The sequence below is a fragment of the Schistocerca americana genome, chromosome X, assembly GCF_021461395.2.
Source record: "Schistocerca americana isolate TAMUIC-IGC-003095 chromosome X, iqSchAmer2.1, whole genome shotgun sequence".
In the NCBI taxonomy this organism is placed as follows: domain Eukaryota; kingdom Metazoa; phylum Arthropoda; class Insecta; order Orthoptera; family Acrididae; genus Schistocerca; species Schistocerca americana.
Window position 1 is genome coordinate 612,437,366 of NC_060130.1, and position 27,191 is coordinate 612,464,556.

The window sequence follows — 27,191 nt, forward strand, 5'->3', positions numbered from 1 at the left end:
CATTTCGTCAAAATCGGAACACTGAAAAAATGTATTTATACATATTATAAAAATGTGCGTATGTACGTTCCAGATCTCGTCCGAAATCACTGAACCGATTTCAACCAAACTTCGTACACGTATCATTTACTATCTGGAAAGAATCGCTGTGAGGGTAAGAACCTATCAATCACGTGGGGATGAAACAGGAGTGTAGATCTCGATGCGAAAATATCCAGATTTTATTCTAGACGCTAGAGCATTTGAGAACGAGAGCATTTAGCGACTTGCAACGAATTTTGCACATAATTTTAAACCTTGGCGACACAGTTTTTCGCTGACATTCCCCAGATAATGATGAAAGGAAAAACTTTATTTGTTGCTACATTTTCGCTGTTCATTTTCGCATCAGGCATGACGTTTTATCACTTCTTTATATTCGCGATACATTTTGCAGACAGTGTTCACATATATCACTGAATCAGCCTGCAAATAGGCACCGATGACCTTAGCAGTTTGGTTCCATAATATTTTACCACAATTTTTTTACAAATTCAGCCTGCAAAATTGTATCTATCTATAACACTTAGTTCAGAATACATGATGACATAAACACTGAGATGTGTGAAAAACTGCCGCAAATGCGTGACGTTTAAATTTATTATTACTAAACCGCTGAACAGATTTCGAAGAAATTTGATAAAGAGATAGCTTGAAACCTGCGGAACAACTTAGGCTACTTTAGAAAGTGTGAAGTACAAGATACTTATTGATCTGAACAATATTACTCGAATTTTGGAAAAATGGTTACTCTTGGGAAAAGCTATATACTGTTTGACTTTTGAACTTTCTCATATTGTGAAAATGCCTTTCTTGGTTGGTACTGGCTACGCGATACGATTCAAAGTAAGGAATACAATACTTATACAATCTTCGATGTGTTTATTCCATACTTCCACACTATTTGTTGCATAATGTACATTTGCATAATTTATAGCCACTATTTACACTATCCAGTATTTGAGAACGAGAAAACTTAGTGACTTGCAACAAACTTTACATATAATTTCAAACCTTTAAGAAACTTTTTGTCGCTGACAACCTCTACAAAATGATGAAAGGAAAAACGTTTATGGTATACTACATTTTCGGAATCCATGCAGCATTAGGCATGACGTTTACATTTATTACTTCTTGTTACAAACTCTGTTCGCAATATATATACTGCTGAATGTGCCGACAAAATTATATCATTGTTCAACAAATATTTCAGGAGATATGAGGGAAGGAGAAGATGGACAGATGGGGGGGGGGGGAGGAGATATACAGAGGAAGGGAAATGAGGAGATGGATAGCTAGATGGGGAAGAGGAAATGGACATAGAAAGGAAGAGGGAGGAGATGGACAGAGAGAGGGGAGGAGGATATATACAGAGAAAGGGAAGAGGAGGAGATGGATAGCGAGATGGGAAAGAGGAGGTGGACATAGAAAGGAAGGAGGAGGAAATTGACATAGAGAGGAGGAGGATGAGATGGGCAGAAAAAGGGGAAAGCAGCAGGTGGATAGAGAGAGGGACTGGAGGAAATTAACCAGAGAGTGGGTGGTGGAGGAGGTGAAGAGAGAGAAGGAAGATAAGGAGATGGACAGAGATGGAGGCAGAGGACGTGGTCGGAGAGATAGAGAAGGAAGTGATGCACTAATAGAACTGAAGTAAATGCATACCAGGGCAATGGCGGTGCCGGGTACTCAGTTAGCTCACCACGATTATAAATTATGCTAGCGTGCTTCATTTCCCCATGCACTACACGTTGCATTGCTTACATAGAAATATAACTTGCGTTATAAATATGTTGACAGAGTCACTAATTTTATACCTACCATTATTTATATCGTACGTGACACATAAGTTGGGGTGAGACCAGGAAGCGAAAGTTCCAGTGGGTAGAGTATCAAATGGTTCAAATGGCTCTGAGCACTATGGGACTCAACTGCTGAGGTCATTAGTCCCCTAGAACTTAGAACTAGTTAAACCTAACTAACCTAAGGACATCACAAACATCCATGCCCGAGGCAGGATTCGAACCTGCGACCGTAGCGGTCTTGCGGTTCCAGACTGCAGCGCCTTTAACCGCACGGCCACTTCGGCCGGCGGTAGAGTATCCTACAAGAGGCTTCTTGTCACTTTGTGGGAGCTTTCACTGATTCCAGGAATGACTTCCATTATGCCAAACGAAACTGGATGGACCCAGATACGCGACTGGGATGACGAAAACAAATGGTATGCGTAATTGTAACGGGGAAGAAAGGATGTCGCTATCTTTAGCCCTTGCACAGGTCAGCAACACTCCAAGATGGTTCAAATGGCTCTGAGCACTATGGGACTCAACTGCTGTGGTCATAAGTCCCCTAGAACTTAGAACTACTTAAACCTAACTAACCTAAGGACAGCACACAACACTCAGCCATCACGAGGCAGAGAAAATCCCTGACCCCGCCGGGAATCGAACCCGGGAACCCGGGCGTGGGAAGCGAGAACGCTACCGCACGACCACGAGATGCGGGCAACACTCCAAGAGTCTGCATTCAAGTCATTATAGTGTCACCCTGACGCGAAAGGATAATACTTGTGCCCTAACACAATAATGATTAACATTATCTATAGCATTTGTTGCAAATAGACGAAAATTTTAATTCTGACGCTGTTCTTTAACGTTGAAAACTTATTGTCATCTTCAGTCCGGATGCTACTTTAAGGCAGCTCTCCATGTTAGTGTGTCTTGTTCAATCTTCTCCATCTCCGTATAACTACTGCAGTCCACGTTCATTTGACTTGCTTACTGTTTACCCTAATCAAACTAGGGACTTCCCCTACAATCATTAGACCCTCCACCTCCTCCCTCCACTCGTCACAAATACACACACACACAAACAATCAGTACTAAACTGACGAACCCTTAACGCCTAAGCACGTATCCCTTTAAAAGCTTACATTCTCTTCTTGTCTAAGTAATTTATCGTACACGTTTCACATTCGTAGAAGTTACCATTCCAGGCAAATAAATACCTTCAGAAAAGACTTCAGTTCCTAATATTATTCCCTCAGCATTGCCTGACTTGATTCGACTTCATTCCATTACTCTTATATCACATTTGTTAACATTAATCTTGTAACGTCGTTTCAGGACACTGTCCGTTCCGTTCAACTGACCTTCCAAGTCCTTCACTGACTCTGACAGAATGACAATGTCAACTTTTAATTATTATTGCAGGTATCCTGGATATTCTCATCGATGCAAGCTTTTATCCGTGAAGTAGCTAGTACAGAGGATATCCCTCGCTATCTATGCGGATACAAGCATCTGCGCCGACGTCCATTAATAGAGAGATGTGTTAGACGGCGTGGATTTCTCTGTAGAAGACAAGGCTGAAGTGAGAGGGTCAGAAGCAAGAATTCCGTGACCGCCCGGCTGCGAGCTATTCTAGCGCCTCCCGGCGGACTCGTTACGTATTTGTGTAGGCGGGGCCACCGCTGCCCTCCAGCTTTCCTGCTTCTTGTCTCGCACCGGCTTTCTCCTTCGTGCGTGACGAGTACTCTAAGAGGTGTGTATTTAGATGTAAAGGGAATTTTGTAATTTCGCGTGTTTTATAAGTACGATTCACGGAATATTTTCGTTATTGTTTTTGTAAACAAGTCTGAAAAGTGGATAAATGCTTCACGAATTTCTTGCCGTGTCAGAGCAGTATGAAATGCCAAACTCTCGACCACTTCCTCCGTGGTCACCGTCAAAAGTTTTCTGAAGGCCGTGTAGTAATTCGTTTAGTTGGTTCGAATTCTGTTGCGAAGCCACAAAACTTCCAAATTCTACCAGAGATTATGTCGATGACTATAACGGAAGAACATCTTCAACGATGTTGATTTCGTTGGATGGTGGATAACTCAGCTGATTTCTCTGTTTCCTCTCAGCATCAAGCACCGTTTCCATGTGCCACTAAGGGTGTAGCCGTTGTCCCTGTTAATATTGTAGCTGTACGTACTGATCGCAACGGCTTCTTTGATAACAGATTCCCTTGCATCTTAATACTGGGATTCTGTCATCAAAGAAGTCTTTGAAATCCGAATGTGCAATAACTTTAATCGGAACAGTGGCTATACCCTACAAAGAAACGGGTGCTTGATACTGAAAGCCAACAGAGAAATGAGAGAGCCAGTCATCATTTAACGAAATCTGTATCGCTAACATTGTTCTTCCATCACAGACATCGATATAAAATCTAGTATCGTATGGAACTTTCGTGACTTCATGACGTCTCCGTTACATAATTCGACAAACTAAATAAAAGAGCACACAGCCTATAGATAACTCCTGGCGATGGTGACAGAGGAAGTCGAATAAAACTTGAAACTGTATAAAATTCTGACGCGGCAAGAAATTCTGAAACCATCTATCCAAGAATGTCGCCGCAAAAAACTACGTTTTCATACGTAAAACGAATGTGTACAGTGTTAGTGGTATCGGATATTTAGTTCGTTGTCAGCTGTTAAAGCTATATGTGTTTTGGTGCTATCAGCGCTTATTCATGTAGTATAAAAATGGATCAGAGAATTTGTATTCAATTTTGTAATATGAACACAATAAAGTACAGCAAAAAAATGGTTCAAATGGCTCTGAGCACTATGGGACTTAACATCTGAGGTCATCAGTCCCCTAGAAATAGAACTACTTAAACCTAACTAACCTAAGGACATCACACACATCCATGCCCGAGGCTGGATTCGAACCTGCGACCGTAGCGGTCGCGCGGTTCCAGACTGAAGCGCCTAGAACAGCTCGGCCACTGCGGTCGGCAAAGTGCAGCAAAGTTTTAGAAATATTAAATATCGCTTATGAGTAAAACAGGAGTTCATGAGTGGTACAGTCGTTGCCAAGAAGGCCGCGAAGATGTTGAAGAAGACGGGCACCTCAGTACATCATCAACAGATGAAATTGTGAGAAAAAGTGAAAAGAATGATTGTGAACGATCGCCTAATCACAATCAGAGAAGTCCTGGTGATTGTGGCAAATCAGTTGGCTCATACTGGAAAATTTCTCGGCCTGTTTTACTACGTAATGCGTGACAGTAAAATTCTTTCCAAAAATGTTCAATTTCGAACAAAAATAGTGGCGAGTGTAATTTGCTCAGTTGTCGCTATATGAAATCAGTGAGTTCCTGCCACGAAGTCGAACGATGAATAAAGAGTGCTGCTAGCCAGTTAAATGGAATTTGCATGAAGTAATCAGAAAAAAACTGCCAGGATTTGTGACGAAACAGTTAATGGCTTTTGCATCACGATAATACATCTGCTCACACTTCGTTGCTATTTTTGGGGCCAACACAAAGCCAACACAACACTCTACTGGTGCTCCAGCCTCCATATTAGTCTCGTGTGACCTTCCAATGCTCCCATAATGAAAGAAAACCTTAGAGTGCCGTCGCTTTACAGTTACTCATCAGATTAAATTCACATCACTGAGAGAGCTAAAAGCTGTCCCAAAGATCGAGCTCCATAAGTCTTTCGGCAATTAAAAACAGCGCTGACGTAATTGTTTAATACCTAATAGGGAACTATTCCGAAAGGGATAACACTGAAGTAGACGAACAAATAAAATTCTTTCCAAAAAATAAAGGTTTATGTTACTTCCTTCGTACTTGTTCAGAATTACTTCCGGAGTGACACTTCGCCACACATAGAGGTGCGGAACATCCCACACGAAACGCAGAAGTGACCTTAAAATTCATTCAACTCATTCAGACTCGCAAACTATTCAATGTACAAACATAACATTGGCATCAGTGTGGTGTAGAAGAACTGTACTACATCGATACGTCAGTTTTTTTAAATATCTGTGGAGGAGCGAAAGCCCATTCTTCCTGAGGAGCCGAAATCAGAAAACATAGTGATGTTGGACGCTGGGGCAGGAGGGTGGAGCGATGTCCATATTCTAAATTATCCCAAAGGTATATTTCATTCCATTTCGTTGTGACAGATGCAGGAGGAGAAAATAAATGATTAAGATGAGTGAACAGTCTCTGCTGCAATTACGTAATTTAACAAATTACCTTGCACTAGGAAAGTGGAATGAGCTCCACGACTGTGATATAACTTTTAAAATGGTAAAGAGCATCCATCATCCGTCGTTTCCGTTCTAGCTTTATTAGGACAAATCCAGATTTCCGCTAGTAACTAGCCATTATCCCTGCAGTATTTCGGAGCTGTTATACATGCTCTAAGAACTCCGAAATACCGCACTGATAATGGCTAGTTACTAGCCTAAATCTGGATATGCTCTAATAAAGCTAGAACGGAAACGACGATTGATTGCTGTCTTTACCATTTTGAAAATTATGTAATTGTTTTATTAATTCCAATTTCGCGTTTCGCACGGTTAGTGCATAATCAGACTGGAACAATGAAGAAATAATTACAGCCCAAACACGTGAACCTAGCGAGTAACGTATCTAATATTGCTAAAAGATGAGTAAATTTAAAAAATACTTTAAAAACTTACTTGGTTGTGGAATACCTACCTTACAGACTTACCAACCTTTCTTGAGGTCATCACGTGAAAGAGGCATTCCCAGCTAACGATAAGGTCCAACATCGTTTCTGTCACAACGAAAGGTTCTTGAAGGACTCGTATTCTCGCCCCGGGGTCTACAAAATCGTGTGCTTTCAGTGCCCCACATCGTTTACTGGACTAACTGGACGAGCCCTTAAGACTAGATTTCAGGAACATCTTTTAACTAGGAAGGGCGGCGTCAAAAACAGCTCGGGCCGGCCGAAGTGGCCGTGCGGTTAAAGGCGCTGCAGTCTGGAACCGCAAGACCGCTACGGTCGCAGGTTCGAATCCTGCCTCGGGCATGGATGTTTGTGTTGTCCTTAGGTTAGTTAGGTTTAACTAGTTCTAAGTTCTAGGGGACTAATGACCTCAGCAGTTGAGTCCCATAGTGCTCAGAGCCAAAAACAGCTCGGCCTTTTCCGATCGTCTCAACAGAACCAGACATAATCAGCCTTCTCTAGAATTAGACATTTCCGAGTTCATGAGACGGTCTGCAGAACACAGTCTCAACGAGCAGCTGATTACAAGAAAACAAACTTTTTAAGATGCTACGTTGTCTATCTTCATTTCAAAATGAAATCTTCCTGCCCCCGCCGCCACTACCACCCACCTCCTTCCGCGCCCTCTTATCCTTTTTCCTTATCCCTTTTCTTTCAGCACTTACGGCACCTTCTTTTCCATTTTTCCAAGGTCAAAATTTCTTCAAACAGATGAACCCGACGTCACACCATTTCCTCTTTTACCCCCTCCCCTCCATTTCCTATCGTTGCATATTAGTACATAGGTTTCCTATATTTACCTCCTCCCCTCCGCCCCCCCCCCCCCTCATTTCCCCGCATGTCATTTATATTCTCGCTGCTCCAGCGCCGCCACCTGGCTGGTCTTCAACTCACGCAGTTCCTGTTCCGTAACATCGCTGCACCACATCTGTGTTTACTGCCGGCGAGGGCACTGCAGTTCCATCTCATTCAGTTCGATGGTTGTAAACGTGTACCTACCGTCGCACCGGCTCTTGGTTCTTCAGTGGTGAGTTTTAATTACATGACACTTCTTTCTTATTATTTTCATATTTTATCCGTTTTCCCCCCTCCCCTCCACCACCACAACTCGTTATACTCAGTACTTCTGCAATTAATTGTTTTACCTGTTTTAGGGTTCCCTTACGTTAACTCGTAGTTCATGACAAGCGTGTTTTCCACCGCTGTTTTATATGACAACCGGGCCCCGTACTTAACTCTTTCAACGTTCAACCAAGTAAGTTTTTAAAGATTTTAAAAATGTATTCACCTTTTAGCGATATTAAATCCACCACTCGCTAGGTTCACGTGTCTGAGGTGCAATTATTTCCTTATTGTTCCAGTCTGATGCTCTAACCGCTTGAAATGCGTCATTGGAATTGATAAAACAACATAATTGCAACAGAGACTGTTCACTGGACTGAATCATCCCGTAGTTGTTCTACTAAAGTCGGGATTCTCAGCAGGCGTGACAACTTCAGAAGTGTAATTGTCCACAAACTACTGCCTTACAGATGCTACTTTATCACAGGGTGCACTTCAAGCCGATACTAACAGTTATCGTCTTCGAACTCTTCCTTCACTGTACGTTGTACACAATGATGCGAATCGCGTTCGTATCCTTTCGAATTTAGTGTTTTCTTAAGCGCAATAAGGGGATCACAACATAAAGACGAAAAACATCCCCATACAATTACACCACTTTCTCTGTACTTCACTGTTGGTACTACACATGCTAGCAGGTAACTTCCCTATGCATTCGCCAAACTCAGACGCTACCATAGGATTGCCACAGGGTATAGTGTGATTCGTCACTCGAAATAGCTGGTTTCCGCACCACTTCAAGCGTAGCTGAGCATTGTTGGCTTATGAGGAGCTGCTCGACCATTACAGCGCATTCTTTTAAACTCCCTACGCACAATCACTGTGCTAGCTCGGCTGCTGGTGGCAATTACGAGTGAATCTTTACGGTTAATAATAATAATAATAATAATTAATGTCTTGTGACCAGGGCCTCCCGTCTGGTAGACCGTTCGGCGGGTGCAAGTATTTCGATTTGACGCCACTTCGGCGACTTGCGCGTCGATGGGGATGAAACGATGATCATTAGGACAACGCAACACCCAGTCCCTGAGCGGAGAAAATCTCCGACCCAGCCGAGAATCGAACCTGGGCCCTTAGGATTGACATTCTTTCGCGCTGACCACTCAGCTACCAGGGACGGACATCTTTACGGTAATTTCATGCGTTTTTGTCAACCATTCTCCGCAATACTCGACGGTCCGTGCCCGTCAGTACACGAGGCCTCCCTGGTCTTTAGCTGTGGTTTTTCCTACGCTTTTCCACTTCAAGGTCACTTCATCAACTTGGGCAGCGCTAAAAGCATTGAAATATCCCCAGTGTATCTGTTATCCAGGTGACATCCACTGACTCGTCCACATTCGAAGCCGCTGAACGCTCCTGACCAAATCATTCTACTGTTACTCTGCTTCTCTACTGACAACGTCATACTCCCAGATTCCTTTTACACTGGCGGGTCCTCCACTAGTGGTTAATTACACAGAGGTGTTCAGATACTTTTGACCAAATAATGTATATGTGTATCTTATTGACCCGAATGTATATACAGGGTGAGTCATCTAACATTACCGCTGGATGTATTTCGTAAACCACATCAAATACTGACGAATCGATTCCACAGACCGAACGTGAGGAGAGGGGCTAGTGTAATTGGTTAATACAAACCATAAAAAAATGCACGGAAGTATGTTTTTTAACACAAACTTACGTTTTTTTAAATGGAACCCCGTTAGTTTTGTTAGCACATCTGAACATATAAACAAATACGTAATCAGTGCTGTTTGTTGCATTGTAAAATGTTAATTACATGCCCGCATCTCGTGGTCGTGCGGTAGCGTTCTCGCTTCCCACGCCCGGGTTCCCGGGTTCGATTCCCGGCGGGGTCAGGGATTTTCTCTGCCTCGTATGGCTGGGTGTTGTGTGCTGTCCTTAGGTTAGTTAGGTTTAAGTAGTTCTAAGTTCTAGGGGACTGATGACCATAGATGTTAAGTCCCATAGTGCTCAGAGCCATTTGTTAATTACATCCGGAGATATTGTAACCTAAAGTTGACGCTTGAGTACCACTCCTCCGCTGTTCGATCATGTGTATCGGAGAGCACCGAATTACGTAGGGATCCAAAGGGAACGGTGATGGACCTTAGGTACAGAAGAGACTGGAACGGCACATTACGTCCACATGCTAACACCTTTTTATTGGTCTTTTTCACTGACGCACATGTACATTACCATGAGGGGTGAGGTATACGTACACACGTGGTTTCCGTTTTCAATAACGGAGTGGAATAGAGTGTGTCCCGACATGTCAGACCAATAGATGTTCAATGTGGTGGCCATCATTTGCTGCACACAATTGCAATCTCTGGCGTAATGAATGTCGTACATGCCGCAGTACATCTGGTGTAATGTCGCCGCAGGCTGCCACAATACGTTGTTTCATATCCTCTGGGGTTGTAGGCACATCACGGTACACATTCTCCTTTAACGTACCCCACAGAAAGAAGTCCAGAGGTGTAAGATCAGGAGAACGGGCTGGCCAATTTATGCGTCTTCCACGTCCTATGAAACGCTCGTCTAACATCCTGTTAAGGGTCAGCCTAGTGTTAATTGCGGAATGTGCAGGTGCACCATCATGCTGATACCACATACGTCGACGCGTTTCCAGTGGGACATTTTCGAGCAACGTTGGCAGATCATTCTGTAGAAACGCGATGTATGTTGCAGCTGTTTGGGCCCCTGCAATGAAGTAAGGACCAATGAGGTGGTCGCCAATGATTCCGCACCATACATTTACAGTCCACGGTCGCTGTCGCTCTACCTGTCTGAGCCAGCGAGGATTGTCCACGGACCAGTAATGCATGTTCCGTAGATTCACTGCCCCGTGGTTTGTGAAACCCGCTTCATCGGTAAACAGGTAGAACTGCAACGCATTATCTGTTAATGCCCATTGACAGAATTGCACTCGATGATTAAAGTCATCACCATGTAATTGCTGATGTAGCGTCACATGAAACGGGTGAAAGCGGTGACGATGCAGTATGCGCATGACACTACTTTGACTCAGTCCACCGGCTCTCGCAATGTCCCGTGTAGTCATGTGTGGGTTCATGGCAACAGCAGCTAACACACCAACTGCACCCGCTTCTCCTGTGACGGGCCTGTTACGGACCCGTTTGCGTGCCACGACCATACCTGTTGCATACGGTTGGCGGTAGATGTTTTGCAATGTGCGGCACGTTGGATGCTCTCCGTCCGGGTACCGTTCTGCATACACCCTGCAGGCTTCAGCTGCATTTCGTCGACACTCGCCATAGATGAGTATCATCTCCGCCTTTTCAGAGTTCGAATACACCATGGTCACAGTTCCTACAACACTACACTATCACAGACGTCTGGTAACACGGTGTACTACAGTTGGTCTGCGTGCGGAGACGGATGCAGAATAACAGTAGTAGCAAGCGCTACATGCGGACACTGCGACGGCTAGACCAAACCACAACAGTGCACTACAGCCACACTCGTAAACACGGTCGTCATCGTAAACATGTCCCTGCAGATGCTGCTCGTCGACCGTGGCCCGTGTTTGTTACAACACGCAAATGAACGTCGGAGGTTTCAAGCGTCGACTTTAGGCTACAATATCTCCGGATGTAATTAACATTTTACAATGCAACAAACGGCACTGATTACGTATTTGTTTATATGTTCAGATGTGCTAACAAAACTAACGTGGTTCCATTTAAAAGAACGTAGGTTTGTGTTAAAAAACATACTTCCGTGCATTTTTGTATGGTTTGTATTAAACAATTACACTAGCCACTCTCCTCACGTTCGGTCTGTGGAATCGGTTCGTCAGTATTTGATGTGGTTTACGAAATATATCCAGCGGTAACGTTAGGTGACTCACCCTGTATAGCACCTGAATATAAGTTGCCACCCTTAATTCTGAGGTCGGACAAACAGAAAGACAGTGAGAAATCTGTAACTTAATGTATTTATAAAAACTGTCAACAATCTATCGCTCTTAAATAGACTACTTATGTTTTAACGTAGATGCGGGTGAATTACACATAGTAAGACAGCTAAGACAGGCCACCCCAAATATAGCCAGAATGCATGAATATATCGAGGTACGGTTTTCGCCAAGTTACAGCGGACAATATGTAGAATTTCTGACGTTCGCGAGAAATTTTTATTGTTTATAGCCGTCGAATTAAGGCACCGACGTTTTTTTCTGTATTGGTACTATATACTGTTTTTTGAGACACTTGCAAGAAGCTTTTAAGAGAAATTCAGTGACATAACATGCATGGGATTTCACCAAATAGTACCACTACTGTCCCGCCAACAAACGTCAGCCCTGTCATGTAAGCAACCATATACTCGAGGTGTGGTTCTTCTGTTTATCTGTGCATTTGAAGCCAGTCAGTCTGTGTTCTGCTGTTGTAGCGGTCAGATAATTTGCCCATAAAGCTGTTGATTCGCAATGTCTACAACAGTCGGAAATGTGAATATGGTTTATGGCGAATGTAGCCGAAATATTGGGGTATTGGTGCTATTCTATCATGAAGAATACCCAGATCGAAGTACTCACGAATATGCCTTGGCGAGCATTATAAAAAAATTCTATAAAATTGAAGCGTAGAGAATAAAATACGCCAAGGAAAGAGAAGAGCAAATGGTGAAAGGAATGAAACCAACATTTTAGCAGCTGTAAACGACAATGCAGATGTCACTGAGAGGAAACTCAGAAGTACAAGAGGGACCAGCTAAACGAGTCTTCTGAGAACATTACATTCCATCGCACTTCATTCCCCTCACATTTCGCTGCATCTACAGCTGCATGCCAATGACTTCCAAATTTGGTTGTAATTCTCAGAATGTGATATATGAAAAGTGTAAAGTGATGACCTATGCGCTTCAGTCCGGAACTGAGCTGCCGCTACAATCACAGGTTCGAATCCTGGTCGGGCATGGATGTGTGTGATGTCCTTAGGTTAGTTAGGTTTAAATATTTCTCAGTCTATGGGACTGATAACCTCAGATGTTAAGTCCCATAGTGTTTAGAGCCATTTAATGACCTATGCAAAATTTTGTTTAAAGAAAGCGCAGCCGGCCGGAGTGGCCGTGCTGCTCTAGGCGCTACAGTCTGGAACCGAACGACCGCTACGGTCACAAGTTCGAATCCCGCCTCGGGCATGGATGTGTGTGATGTCCTTAGGTTAGTTAGGTTTAATTAGTTCAAAGTTCTAGGCGACTGATGACCTCGGAAATTAAGTCGCAAAGTGCTGAGAGCCATTTGAACCATTTTGAAAGAAAACGCATCGTTTTCAAACCACGGCTAAATCGACTTTCGTGATATGCACTAAACGTCAGCTGAAAATCTACGCTGACTCAAGGACGTGGGAGAAACAACGCTCTTGGTCTGTCAACGTTTGGAGAGAGTTTTTCGAGACCCACATCATTGGTCACTCTTATACTGGTGGGAATCTAAATACACTCAAGTCTCTCGAGTTCCTGAGATATGCTACTGCCGCAGGTATTTGAAAACATCCCACCGGACATAAGGCAATTAGTGTAGTACCAACATGACGGGTGTCCCTCCCATTCGGCACATGTAAGGACAGACAATCTGAAGTGAACATTTGGAGGGTGTTTTGTTTCAAGCCAATTCCTTCCATATCTTATTTCATCCCAATCAGAACAGACAAATGTTTTTCTTCCCGTCGAAAGACTCAAATTCTTGAGCTCTTGAACCCGAGGAAAAGAATTTTCAGATAACTTTATTCATTAACGAGATATTACGGAAAACATACAAGACGTCTTTTGGTTCATAGTGTCTGACAAATAGCTTACTGACCGGTGACGTTATAGCAAGGTCACCTGACCACCGTGAGTGTCGAAAACTCAGTATAAAAAATGCGCTTAGAAACATATGAAAGTACTGTTATAAAAAGCATTTTTGAAATAATAACCGTTCTAACACCAATTGGCAAATTTCTTAAAAATAGGCAGTATCCCTATTACAGCATTATGATGGCTGACTCTTTCACTGTGCGCAACACACAGTCTGTAACAGTCATTTTAGACGAATAGCAACAATGCAACAGCAATCACAGTTACAGCTGTAATAAATTTTAAATTTTTTGCTACATAATTTATTATGGACTGCTATAAAACAAACTGCTCTCCACTGTGTGAAATAGATATGTACACTGCCTGAAAGCGAAACACCCCTGCAATTTTCTGTGACATATAGAACGGCCATCGTAATACATTAGTGCTGCTCGTGTTAATGTTGTTAGGAGGCCTGGGGGTATATATAAGGGGTGTGAACATCGTCGTATGTTGAATGATCGCTGTGAAGGACACAGTGATGCGGCAACTCTTTTGAGACAGCGTTATGAGAACCAGACAGAGTTTGAAAGAGACCTCATCGTGGTTCTTTAGCCGGCCGTTGTGACCGAGCGGTTCTAGGCGCTTCAGTCCGGAACCGCGCAACTCCTACGGTCGCAGGTTCGAATCCTGCCTCGGGCACTGATGTGTGTAATGTCCTTAGGTTAGTTAGGTTTAAGTAGTTCTAAGTCAAGGAGACTGATGAACTCAGATGTTAAGTCCCATAGTGCTTACAGCCATTTGAACCATCTGTGGTTCTTTATTTGGCGGGCTGGTCGAATCGTCCAATATCCAGACCTGTGGGAGATTCCGATGTGACAGTGGCCCAGTGTTGGACTGCATGGGAACGTGAGAGTAGGCGTACCCGTTGGAAGGTACCGGTCGGTCACGTCTGACCACCACAATGGAGGATCGCCGTAATACGCACCAAGCATATCGTAACACGTTCACATCTGCGCCAATCACCCGAGAATACGTAACAGAATACCCACAACATTCTGGGTCATTCCACACCATTGGTCAGAGGCTGTCAACAGACTGACAAGGGAACTACCGTCCCACACGTAGACTGCCGTTAACACAACACAAATTACTGCTATAGGAGTCGTCCCGTGACTGGGGAGCATGGGCTGCTGATGAATGGCGTCGCATTGTGTTCAGGGATGAATCGCCTTTCTGCGCCACCGTGGATTACCACCGCCTACGAGTATGGCAGCGACCTGGGGAGAGATCCAGCTCTTCCAGTGTTGTAGAGAGGCACTGTGGTCGTACTCCTGGAGTCATGGTGTGGGAAGCCATTAGGTACGGCTTCAGGTCACAGCTGGTAGTGATTGAGGGAACTCTGATGGCACAACAGTACACAAGGACACTCTGCGTCCTCATGTGTCACGTGGCAGTATCATAGTGCCATTTTTCAACCAGGCAATGTTCCTCCACACATGACACGTGTTTCTGTGACCTGCCATTGTGATACTGACGTACTCCCATGGCGAAAAAGATCCTCAGAACTGTCCGAAATAGAAGGTGTGGGGGACCGGCTTGGTCCTTAACTGTGTCCCAGTGCAAGTATGCAGGATATCGAGGACCAATCACAAATGTGGTGGACCAGTTTGTCTCAAGAGAGGAAACAACGGCTTTATGTCAGCCTTCCCAACAGAATCTGTGCATGCAGCCAGGCAGAGGAGGTGTCACATCATACTGATAAGCGGGCTCAAACTGACAAGTTCTTGTAAATCTAAATCGTTTTTGTAATCACTGCAGTAACGTCACATACTATCTCCACCTGTGACATTTCATTTCGTTTCCTTCTCTCCTCCCACATGCACCCTACTTTTCTTTTTTTTTTTTTTTTTTTGAGGCAGTTTAAAAACAGAAATGCCACAGTTCTTTTCATTTTTCATTTCAATTACTCATTAAATCATAAATTGAATAGTTAAATGTTTGCAGTTAGACAACAAACCTTATTTGCTGTATGATGGACGTTTAATTCGAAAATTTCCCCAAAATGCTTGTGGGTTAATTATCACGAAATTAATTTCCTCTGTTGGTGCTTACTCCACAGGAAATGTGGTCCTGATTTAGTGAGCCTATTTTCCGCATTCATTAGGGTGCAAAACAGAATTGCGATATCTTAAACAGTCCAGGAAATATCTCAAATTAGCAGATTAGCTACATTACCATCTACTAATCTATATGACATCCCACTTCTCCTTGTGGCTTTGAGGACCAGTTTAAAGCTTCTTTTTCATTTTTCTGGGTACTTAAGGAAGTTTTCTTATGAAACTTGGCCAATCCACATTTGTCACACAGATGATAATATAATTTATTTTGTTACATAAGTGGATAGCTGACTGTACATTTGTTTTATTTCATTTTTCACGGTAATATAAACCCAAGAGAAGTTTCTTCAGATGGTTAGCCAGAACTGGCCAGATGTGTATTTTTTCTTTTTTTATTGTAATTTCATTTCCCTCCCCCATATGGGCAGGGGAGGGCTGGCAGCGGCACAGTCCACCGCTCTTCAGCCAATTGGCTTTACAAAAATACAAAAGGGTGATTACATAAAAAGGGGGACATAAAAACATAGTAAATGGTGATGGTGAGAGTTAAAATATACACTAAGATGGGGACATGCACTGGGGGACAGTTAAAAAGTCGACATAAAGTTAAAAGAACACAGCTGGCAAATCAAAGTGCACTTTAAAAAACACTAGACGTAAACACAAGTTAAAATTCAGCCACAGGATAAAAATCACACAGAGCAAGACACTTAAAAAACCACTGGAAACGATGGAGCACTCATGAAGAATAAAAAACCGTTGGTAGGGACCTGCCGAGGGGTGGGAGACTGGAGAGGAGGGAAAAAGAGGGGAGGAAGGCGTGGGGGGGGGGGGGGGCTTGGGAGTGGGAAGAAGAGGAAAAAAAGGGGGCAGGAGGCGCACCAAGGGGCAGGAGATGGGCAGGGCTGGACATGAAGAGAGAACACAGGGCAGGAGGGGGTGCAGAGACACTGAAGGGGAGCACGGGAGAGGGAGTGGGAACGCTGCTCACGAGAAGGGAGGGGGAGGAGAGGGAGCCCTGAGGAGGAGGCAGGAAGAAGGTGGTATTAGAGTTGGTAGGAGGTGTAGACGTCAGGGCGAAGTTCATCATTTGGGAGGGGTAGGTGCTGGAAGTTGTGTTGGGAAAGGAGGTGGAGGGTGTAGAGTTGGAGAGAGAGCGGGACACAACGGTAAAGGCGCGGCAACAGCGCTAGCTGTGTATTCTAATAAACAGTTTATAAACTAAGCATAAATAACAACCCGTGGCTAGTATGTGTGTCGAATGATGCACTCTTGACAAACGACAAACGATATATTTGCGACATACGTGCAAAGTTTTAATTGCTAGGAAGTTTCAAAACAGTGTCCACTCCACTACAAGTGGATGTTTATTCCAGTCCCATTCCCAATTAAAATACGCATCGTATTCTTTTCTGCAAATAAGAGTATAACATGTAAGACACATACGATGTTTAAAAAAGTGACATCTGTTCCTAAAGGAGATAGTACGGGTCAAAACTATAGAAAAGTTAGAATTGTGTCATATGCATTGGTCACACACTACCGTAAAGTCTACATACTGATGATAGATTGAGCATTCACCAGTGCCTGTAAATGTCCGAATAGCCCGAAATCCAACAGTTCCAGGTCTGGTAAACGGGGAGGAGATCATATTACTGGACCTCTTCGAGCAATCCATCGCCCATGAAACGTTGTGGTGAGGTACTGTCGCACGATTCCTAGAAAATGGGTTGGTGCACCGCGTGCACAAACCACTGTTGTTGTCTTTCTGCAAGAGTAACGTTCTCCAATAGTGCTGTCAACTCATCACGCAGATATCGGTGATACGCAACATCCAATAATCTTTTTGGTAAAGTGTATGGCGCTCTGAGCCTGTTACAGACAATTTCTTCCCTGTGAATTTATACTGATGGGATTCTGACGCCTCACTTTCATGACTGCTCGAGAATTTGCAACTTGCTTCACATGCGTATTTTGGTAATCTACTATTCAATCTCTTCTGAATCCTGCCTCCGCCATCGAATACTACACATTACTCGTCACAAGATACCATACCTCAAGAGGTATTGCTTTGCAGAAATTTAATTATAGGGCTTTTTCTTCTAGTTTTCACTAATATTACCTTCGATGGGAACACGTGACACATTTTTTAAACACCCTTTCATTTAAAGTGCAGATAAGAGTTAGTGAAACAGAATCTTCAAACAGTTTGGGTGTACATTTTGATGACAATTTAAATGGAAAAATGAATCTTTTAGTGTTTGTTGCAGAACTCTGCTCAGCCACTTTCGCACACCTTCATTGCAAGTCGTGATGAGAAACAAATCAGTAAGTTAACATACTTTGCTTATTTTTATTCAATAATGTCAAATGGCGTCTGCGCCAAATCATCTGTAAGAAAAAGATTTCATTGCAACAAAGCTTGCCAAAAAAAGTATGTTTACACAGGCCATAAAAAATTGATTATTGCCAACAATACGGCCCCGCACATTTCCCCGAAACATTGCTGGCACATGAATTATAGCAATATGTTTACTAACTCGGCAACGTCTGCGGAAATATAAGTCGACCACAACATTATTGCACCATGAAGTGAGGGCGCTTCGGTCGATTAATCATGAGCTTTTATCGTGGTATGTCACGAGGACACGCTGAACAACTGGACAACTGTACAACTGTCTTTAAGCATCTACAGTTCGATGCGCTTTCCTTAATCGCCACTGCACTTCTTTACTGTAAGGTCACTGCGTGCTTCTGATGACGGCCACGGAGGGCTAAGTGCAATAATATCGTGGCCGAGAAGTATGTTTTCAGGTCAGATGTATTCACACGGGCTTCAGCATTGCCGCGAAGCAGCCGACTGCGAACGAATGGAGGTCAGTGTGGTTTTCCTTCTTTATGTTCCACAAAGAAAAATTTAGCAAGCAAACAAGAAACCGGGCTTTGTCGATGTGTGCTTATTTAACTAAGCGAACTACTTCCATAATTTTAATTCGTGGTCTGATGCTGGATATACACCTTTTCCAGAGTTTTACCAGACTGTCGAAACACGAATATATCGTAAAAAATAATTAGTTCCAGAACTGAAAATACAAGTACCATTGTGAAAGACTGTATACCATTGACAATCACATTGGCTATCATCCTTCGCGATTTGGCTACTAGTGATTCATATAGAAATTTTATGTTCTCTCGAGGCACACGTCTCACCTATACAGGGTGTTACAAAAAGGTACGGCCAAACTTTCAGGAAACATTCCTCACACACAAAGAAAGAAAATATGTTATGTGGACATGTGTCCGGAAACGCTTACTTTCCATGTTAGAGCTCATTTTATTACTTCTCTTCAAATCACATTAATCATGGAATGGAAACACACAGCAACAGAACGTACCAGCGTGACTTCAAACACTTTCTTACAGGAAATGTTCAAAATGTGCTCCGTTAGCGAGGATACATGCATCCACCCTCCGTCGCATGGAATCCCTGATGCGCTGATGCAGCCCTGGAGAATGGCGTATTGTATCACAGCCGTCCACAATACGAGCACGAAGAGTCTCTACATTTGGTACCGGGGTTGCGTAGACAAGAGCTTTCAATGCCCCCATAAATGGAAGTCAAGAGGGTTGAGGTCAGGAGAGCGTGGAGGCTATGGAATTGGTCCGCTTCTACCAATCCATCGGTCACCGAATCTGTTGTTGAGAAGCGTACGAACACTTCGACTGAAATGTGCAGGAGCTCCATCGTGCATGAACCACATGTTGTGTCGTACTTGTAAAGGCACATGTTCTAGCAGCACAGGTAGAGTATCCAATATGAAATCATGATACCGTGCTCCATTGAGCGTAGGTGGAAGATCATGGGGCCCAATCAAGACATCACCAACAATACCTGCCCAAACGTTCACAGAAAATCTGTGTTGATGACGTGATTGTACAATTGCGTGCGGATTCTCGTCAGCCCACGCATGTTGATTGTGAAAATTTACAATTTGATCACGTTGGAATGAAGCCTCATCCGAAAAGAGAACATTTGCACTGAAATGAGGATTGACACATTGTTGGATGAACCATTCGCAGAAGTGTACCCGTGGAGGCCAATCAGCTGCTGATAGTGCTTGCACACTCTGTACATGGTACGGAAACAACTGGTTCTCCTGTAGCACTCTCCATACAGTGACGTGGTCAACGTTACTTTGTACAGTAGCAACTTCTCTGACGCTGACATTAGGGTTATCGTCAACTGCACGAAGAATTGCCTCGTCCATTACAGGTGTTCTCGTCGTTCTAGGTCTTCCCCAGTCGAGAGTCATAGGCTGGAATGTTCCGTGCTCCCTAAGACGCCGATCAATTGCTTCGAACGTCTTCCTGTCGGGACACCTTCGTTCTGGAAACCTGTCTCGATACAAACGTACCGCGCCACGGCTATTGCCCCGTGCTAATCCATACATCAAATGGGCATCTGCCAACTCAGCATTTGTAAACATTGCACTGACTGCAAAATCACGTACGTGATGAACACTAACCTGTTGATGCTACGTACTGATGTGCTTGACGCTAGTACTGTAGAGCAATGAGTCGCATGTCAACACAAGCACCAAAGTCAACATTACCTTCCTTCAATTGGCCCAACTGGCGGTGAATCGAGGAAGTACAGTACATACTGACGAAACTAAAATGAGCTCTAACATGGAAATTAAGCGTTTCCGGACACATGTCCACATAATTTCTTTTCTTTATTTGCGTGTGAGGAATGTTTCCTGAAAGTTTTGCCGTACCTTTTTGTAACACCCTGTATACCTCTTGGTTCCAGAAGTATGGATAGATAGTTCGACAGTACTCAAGAATTTCATTAAAACAACTTTGGAGTAACAATGAAATGTTTATATTAACATTTTACTGAGGTTCACTAGCTCAGTGAGACCACTATGAATTTTATAAATGCGATGCATGTACGAGCATAGTTGCGGAACGTGGAAAGTAAAGTAGACAAAGACCATAATCAACAAAAGGACAGTTTTCAAGTTGCTGTCACTGAATGTGGAAACACGCGTGATGAAACTAGCAAAAAGTTTAAGAGTCTTAAGACCTATGTAGAATACAATTATGGCTCACTGGGTCAAATCTTCTACTCGTAATACGACAATGGCAAAGAGAAAGTTTTTTTATTCAGATTGGGTTTTATGTATATGTACATCTACTTCTACATGACTGCTCCGCAGTTCACAATTAAGAGCCTGCCATGGGGGGGGGGGGGGGGGTCATCGAACCACTTTAATGCTTTTTCTCTACTGTTCCATTTACTAACATCGCACGACAAAAATGAATAGTTAAATCTTTCCGTGTGAGCTCCGATTTCTTTTAGAGGTTTAGTAGCCCTGGTAGCCCTGTAGCATTTTCTGAGTGTTCCGCCTATAATACGCAATCTCTGGTTCTCTTTCCCCACAACATCTTCTATGTTATCGTTCCAATTTAAGTTATTCATAACTGTCATCCCAAAGTATTTCGTTGAATCGACAGCCGTGAGGTTTGTGTGATTTATCGTATAACCGTTTCGTATTCATGTGGATGGTTCAAATGGCTCTAAGCACTATGGGACTTAGAACTACTTAAACCTAACTAACCTAAGGACATCACACACATCCATGCCCGAGGCGGGATTCGAACCTGCGACCGTAGCAGCCGCGTGGTTCCGGACTGAAGCGCCTAGAAGCGCTCGGCCACGGCGGCCGGCCTCATGTGGATGATCTCACACTTTTCGCACCGTACAGATATCATGTCTAAAGCATTTTGCAATTGGTGTTGATCTCCTGATGCCTTTACTTGGTGGTGAACGACAGCAGCATCTGCAAACAATCTAAGAGTGCTGCTCAGATTGTCTCTTAAATCTTTTATATACGAGTAGCTCAGGAACAACAGAGGGTCTATAACACTTTCCTGGGGAAAGCCAGATATCACTTCTGTTTAACTCGATGACTTTAAATCAATTACTACAAACTGTGACCTTTTTGACAGGAATTAAAGGATCCAGTCACACAACTGACACGTACTCCATAGGCACACAGTTCGTGTCGAAGTCGCTTGTGAGGAATCTTGTCGAAAGCCTTCCGGAAATCTAGAAATGTGGAATCAATTTGAGATCCCCTGTCGACAGCACTCATTACTTCATGTGAATAAAGAGCTAGCTGTGTTGCACAAGAACGATGTTTTCTGAAACCATGCTATGTGTCAATAGACCGTTTTTCCCAAGTAATTCATAATGTTCGAACAAAGTATGTGTTTTAAGATCCTACTGCAAATCGGCTGCAGTGATAAGGGTCTCAAGTTCGACGGATTACTCATATTTCCTTTCTTGAGTATTGCTGTGACCCGCGCAGATTTCCATTCTTTAGGTCCGGATCTTTCCTCGAGCGAGCAGTTATATATTACTGTTGATTTCGGAGCTATTGTATCAACAAACTCTGAAAGGAGCCAAACTGGTATACAATGTGGACCGGAGGCTTTCCTTTCTTAAATTATATAAGCTGCGTCGCTACACTAAGAATATCTGTTTCTAAATTACTCATGCTGGCAGTTGTTCTTGAGTCGAATATTTACTTCATCTTCTTTGGTGAAGGAATTTCGAAAAACAGTGTTTAGTAACACCGCTTTAGCGGCACTGTCGTCGCTAACATCACTGCTGTGGCGAAGTGAGGGTACTGATTGTGTGTTACCACTGGTGTACCTCACATACGAGGTGTGAGAGAAGAGTAATGAGCCTGACAACACCGCAACGTCGTGTTGTTCTACTTGTGTAGGCAGGTGTGTTCATCCCTTTTCAGATGCATAGTTTGAGTTTTAGCCCTGTAAAGCCATCACGTGATTTTTGAGAGCGCCACCAGTTATTCCGTGTTTTTGTTGTGTGTTGCGAAAATGGCACAGCGGAATTTAGAGCAATGTTACGCCATCAAGTTTTGGGTTAAACTTGGGAAATGTGCGAGTGTGACCTTTGAAAAGTTGAAACAGGTCTATCAAATCATTTCTTATGAAAAACATAAGTGTTCCACTGGCACCAATCATTTTTGAAAGGCCAAGAACACGTAGAAGATGAACTGCGCTCAGGGAGACCTTCAACTGCAAAAACCGACGAAAACGACGAACGTGTGAGTGTTCTTATGAGAGCAGACAGACGTTTAACCATAAGCACAAACTGTCAACCAACTGTTTTACAAATATGTTCTCGAAAGGGTCAGGAAAAGGATGAATGGAATGAGACCGGACATTGCAGGCAAGTGGATGCTGCTTCTTGATAACGCCCCATATCTCATGGCCACTTCCATCAATGAATTTTTGACGTCAAAAGGCATTATTGTTGTTCCACAGCCTCCATACTCACCTGATTAGTGTCATTTCCCGAAATTGAAAAATGCCTCAAAAGGACGTCATTTTGGGACTGTGGAGAACATTCAAAAGAATGTTATCGACATGTTGAAGGTCCTACCAATTGAAGCCTTTCAGCGCTGCTACCAAGGCTGGGACAACAATTCCGGCCGTGTATAGCCGCTGCAGGGAACTACTTTGAAGGAGACTTCATTGTTGTTTGAAAAAATAAAAACTTTGTTGGGAAAATATCAGTCTGATTACTTTTCTCGCACATCTCATGTGAGTAGAATCTCTTTGGATCTTCTGCTCGATTTTTAAACAGACTCTGATTGTGAAAACTATTAAAAGCATTTCCCATTGAAATCTGCATTAACCTTCGAGCGACAGTTAACCATCGCCAGTCTTGGAAATTGCTCTGAGCTGTTTTCTGTGGGGATCAGTATCATCTTTTATTAATTTATTTGCTATATATACCCCAACTTCGTCGATAGTCCACTCTTTCCTAGTTCGTTTGGAAAAAGTGGAGACAGTCTCTTAGAAAGGCGTCGAGCGAAATTTATCTGTCTCTTTAAATTGATAAATTTAGCGTTTATTTTTGGTGGATTTGGATGTTACGGTATTAAGTTTCCGCACTACAGCCTTGTGGTCAGCCATCCCTGTATCTGTCATGATGGTCTCACGATTGTTTGTTGCTAAGAAGTAAAGTATGTCTTCGCACCCATTTACATTTCTTGTGGGCTCCTGAACTAATTGTTCAAAATATTTTTCGGAGAAAGCATTCAGTAGGATTTAGAACGACGTTTTGTGCCTATCACCGAGTTCAAACACAAATTTTCGCCAAACTATAGAGGGTACACTGCCAACTACATTTGTATGAGTCGAGTACTTATTAGAAATGAGACTCAAGTTTTCTGTAAACTATTCAGTAACTGTATTATCTCAGTCGGGTGTCGGCAAGATGATCCAGTTATTAATTTATTCCAGCTCTCAAGTATAATGTTTCCATGTACCAACTCACAGGAATTAATCCAGTTTCCCTACAAGGTTAACTACTTCTAACAACAACAAACACTCGACCACCAAATGTATTTAATCTGTCCTTTCTCAACACCACAAAGTCATTTATACAAAATTTCAGCTGAACTTATCTCCAGCTTTAGCCAGCTCTCATTACCCATAACGATTTGATCATCATTGCTTTCTCTTAGCGCTCGGAGCCCCGGTTCTTTACCAACACAGCTATGACAGCTTACAGCCAAAATGGTGATTATTGCTAGGTCTACCATTGTCCTGTGTTTGTCCAGCACCCATTGAGACTCAAGCCCTTACTGTACTTTCCCGAGACACTTTAACATTTAAAAGCGCCTATTACACTCCACGTAGCTAACGCTAACCATGTAGTCACCTCCTGTGTCTAACGGACACTTGACCTAATAAATGGAACCCGAGACCCCATCAACGTATGGCGCAAGTCGAGGAATCTGCAGCCTACAAGTGGGCAGCCACCTATTAGGCTCTGTACCAAAGTGCGCAGTCGCTTCTGTTGACAACGCTACAGATGGTGAGTCCTGCTTTCATCTCGCAAGCAATAGTGACAGTTTTTACCACTTCAAGTAGCCACCCAAAACCAGAGAGAATCTCCTCTGACCCAAAGCGACACACGTAATTAGTGCCGAGCCACCACCTGCAATTGAGGCACCCTGTGCTCTTCATGGGATCCTGAAACACCTGCTCCACATCTGGACTGACCCACTCCAGAAACTACAGAGTGCACACTGGATTTCTTCCCCTCCTTTACAGCAATATCCCTAAGGGCGCTCATTAAACGTCTAACAGTGTGGCTCCCAACCACTAGTAATCCCACCCCCTGTGAATTCCCCGACAGCATCTGGCTCAGGATCTTCGTCACCCACAGACAGCGCTTAGAAACTGTTTGTCAGACGAACTGGGAATGCCCTTAGCTTGGCCTCCCAGAAAGTCTTTCGTTAGCTTGGAATGATCTCCTACTCGATCATGGGTGACGCATCACCCTCAGAGCTTGCAGTAACCGGGATGACCACAGCTGTGGACCATTTGGGGAACAAGTGGGGCGCGCTGAGTATCCCTTGGATTCCCATCTCCGGCCCCCACATTGATGCCCATTGGCGGTTGCCTCAAGCAGTGTGACCGAAGCCTGCACTGCCTGAAACTGTGAACGAAGGGTCATCAACTCAGCTCGCATCCGGAAACAGCAGTCACAGTCTCCATACACGCTAAAGACGACGGCACTAGGATTACCATAAGTTCGTCATAAAAAAGAGGACTTCTTTATCGATAAAATCATGCAGTTTACGGCTTAAAAATAAACCGTGTAAAACTACCTTAAACTAAAGCAGTGATTTTCCGTGGTTATTTTAAGATTCAGTATGCATTAACTTGACAGACGATTTGTTATCACTACACTCAGTTATCTCATTATTGTATTACGCCACGAATATTTGGAGACTGAAGAAAGTTTTAACAGGATTTTGTTTCCCAGCAACCATTCATAAAAGCTCAGGCAGTTCAAGTGTTTGAAACACACGCAACAGTTTTTATGTTTTTTACTTTAAATCTGTTCCTGCAATTGTTTCCAAAAGAAAAGACACGTTCCGTGTTCGCATTATTTACTGGCACTGGGGGCCGAACCGCACAATAACCCTGGGTTCAGTGTGGGGCGGCAGTGTAGTGGGTGGAACACTGTGGACTATGGTGCGACGAAGCCTATCCATCGTTTCTAGGTCCCCGCTTCAATACAAAATGGCCCTACCTCACTTAAATGCGCTACACACGTTTAATATTTGTTCTAAATGTGGTGTCGTCCGAAGAGCGAGGCACCAAAGGAGGGTTGGTATCTCGCAACTCAACCACAAGAAACGATAGTCACTGCATGCCGCATCGACGAAAGAGCGACACCAGCGTGGCCACATCCACAAACGTTTCGCTACGCCCCTGCATCAGCTCGTCTACTTACGGCCGAATACAGGACCAGCCGGCCGGTGTGGCCGAGCGGTTCTAGGCGCTTAAGTCTGGAACCGCGCGACCGCTACGGTCGCAGGTTCGAATCCTGCCTCGGGCATGGATGTGCGTGATGTCCTTAGGTTAGTTAGGTTTAAGTAGTTCTAAGTTCTAGAGGACTGATGACCTCAGATTTTAAGCCCCATAGTGCTCAGAGCCATTTGAACCATTTGATACAGGACCGCTCAGCCCCAGTCCGTGAACATCGACTAACAGAGATCACAAACGGCGCGCGCACGAGCTTAATGGTGTGGGCTGCATACTTGATAAATTAAGACGTCGCCGGAGGTGTGCACATCCCGCTTTTAACCTGCTCATGTTTGCCTGTTAGCCAGGCAGGCAAGCTGCCCCACGTTGTCAGCAGAACGGGAAGACTGCTGCACTCCCATTCAAGGTAATCTATACCCATTCCATAAAGGAATCTTGCTTGCCTGCTCGTCTCCCCACTTTGCTACATTACGTAGCAATTTTTTTATACACTTTCATTGCAGTGTTATGAGTAGAGTTCGGAAGCGGATGAAAAGCCTTTTTTACCAAGTATCAAAAGACAAGGTTCAATGAACCATATATTTATTTCGGGTCATTGCAGGCCAGAAAGTGGTGGATTTTAGTTGTCCTTTTCTTCCTTTTCGGCGTATTTCTGGCTTATTTATTTCTTTCGATATGAACGATTTTCTCTGCAACTTCACTCTCATTCGACTAGTACTATTCTCACTTCAAACCATCATTTGGTCACCTCTAACAAATATTTTCCTTACAAGGGAACCTCCCCATCGCACCCCCCTCAGATTTAGTTATAAGTTGGCACAGTGGATAGGCCTTGAAAAACTGAACACGGATCAATCGAGAAAACAGGAAGAAGTTGTGTGGAACTATGAAAAAAAAGCAAAATATACAAACTGAGTAGTCCATGTGCAGGATAGCCAACATCAAGGACACTGTGAGGTGAGGCGTGCCGTGGTCCCGTGGTTAGCGTGAGCACCTGCGGAGCGAGAGGTCTTTGGTTCATGTCTTCCCTCAAGTGAAAATCTTAATTTCTTTATTTTCGCAAAGTTATGATCTGTCCGTTCATTCATTGACGTCTCTTTTCACTGTAATAAGTTTAGTGTCTGTGTTTTGCGACTGCACCGGAAAACCGATGGGGAGGTGCGATGGGGAGGTTCCCT

The 27,191-nt window shown here is 43.6% G+C and overlaps 1 long non-coding RNA gene across 1 annotated transcript in view; it reads left to right on the forward strand.

Annotated features, from left to right (window-relative positions):
- Positions 1-3,495: 3,495 nt before the first annotated feature.
- Positions 3,496-27,191, forward strand: part of LOC124554782 — an 86,133-nt gene continuing 62,437 nt past the window's right edge. Inside the window, exons 1-2 of the long non-coding RNA XR_006968448.1 lie at positions 3,496-3,579; positions 7,443-7,604. This is a non-coding gene — a long non-coding RNA (uncharacterized LOC124554782). The remainder of the gene's footprint in view (positions 3,580-7,442; positions 7,605-27,191) is intronic.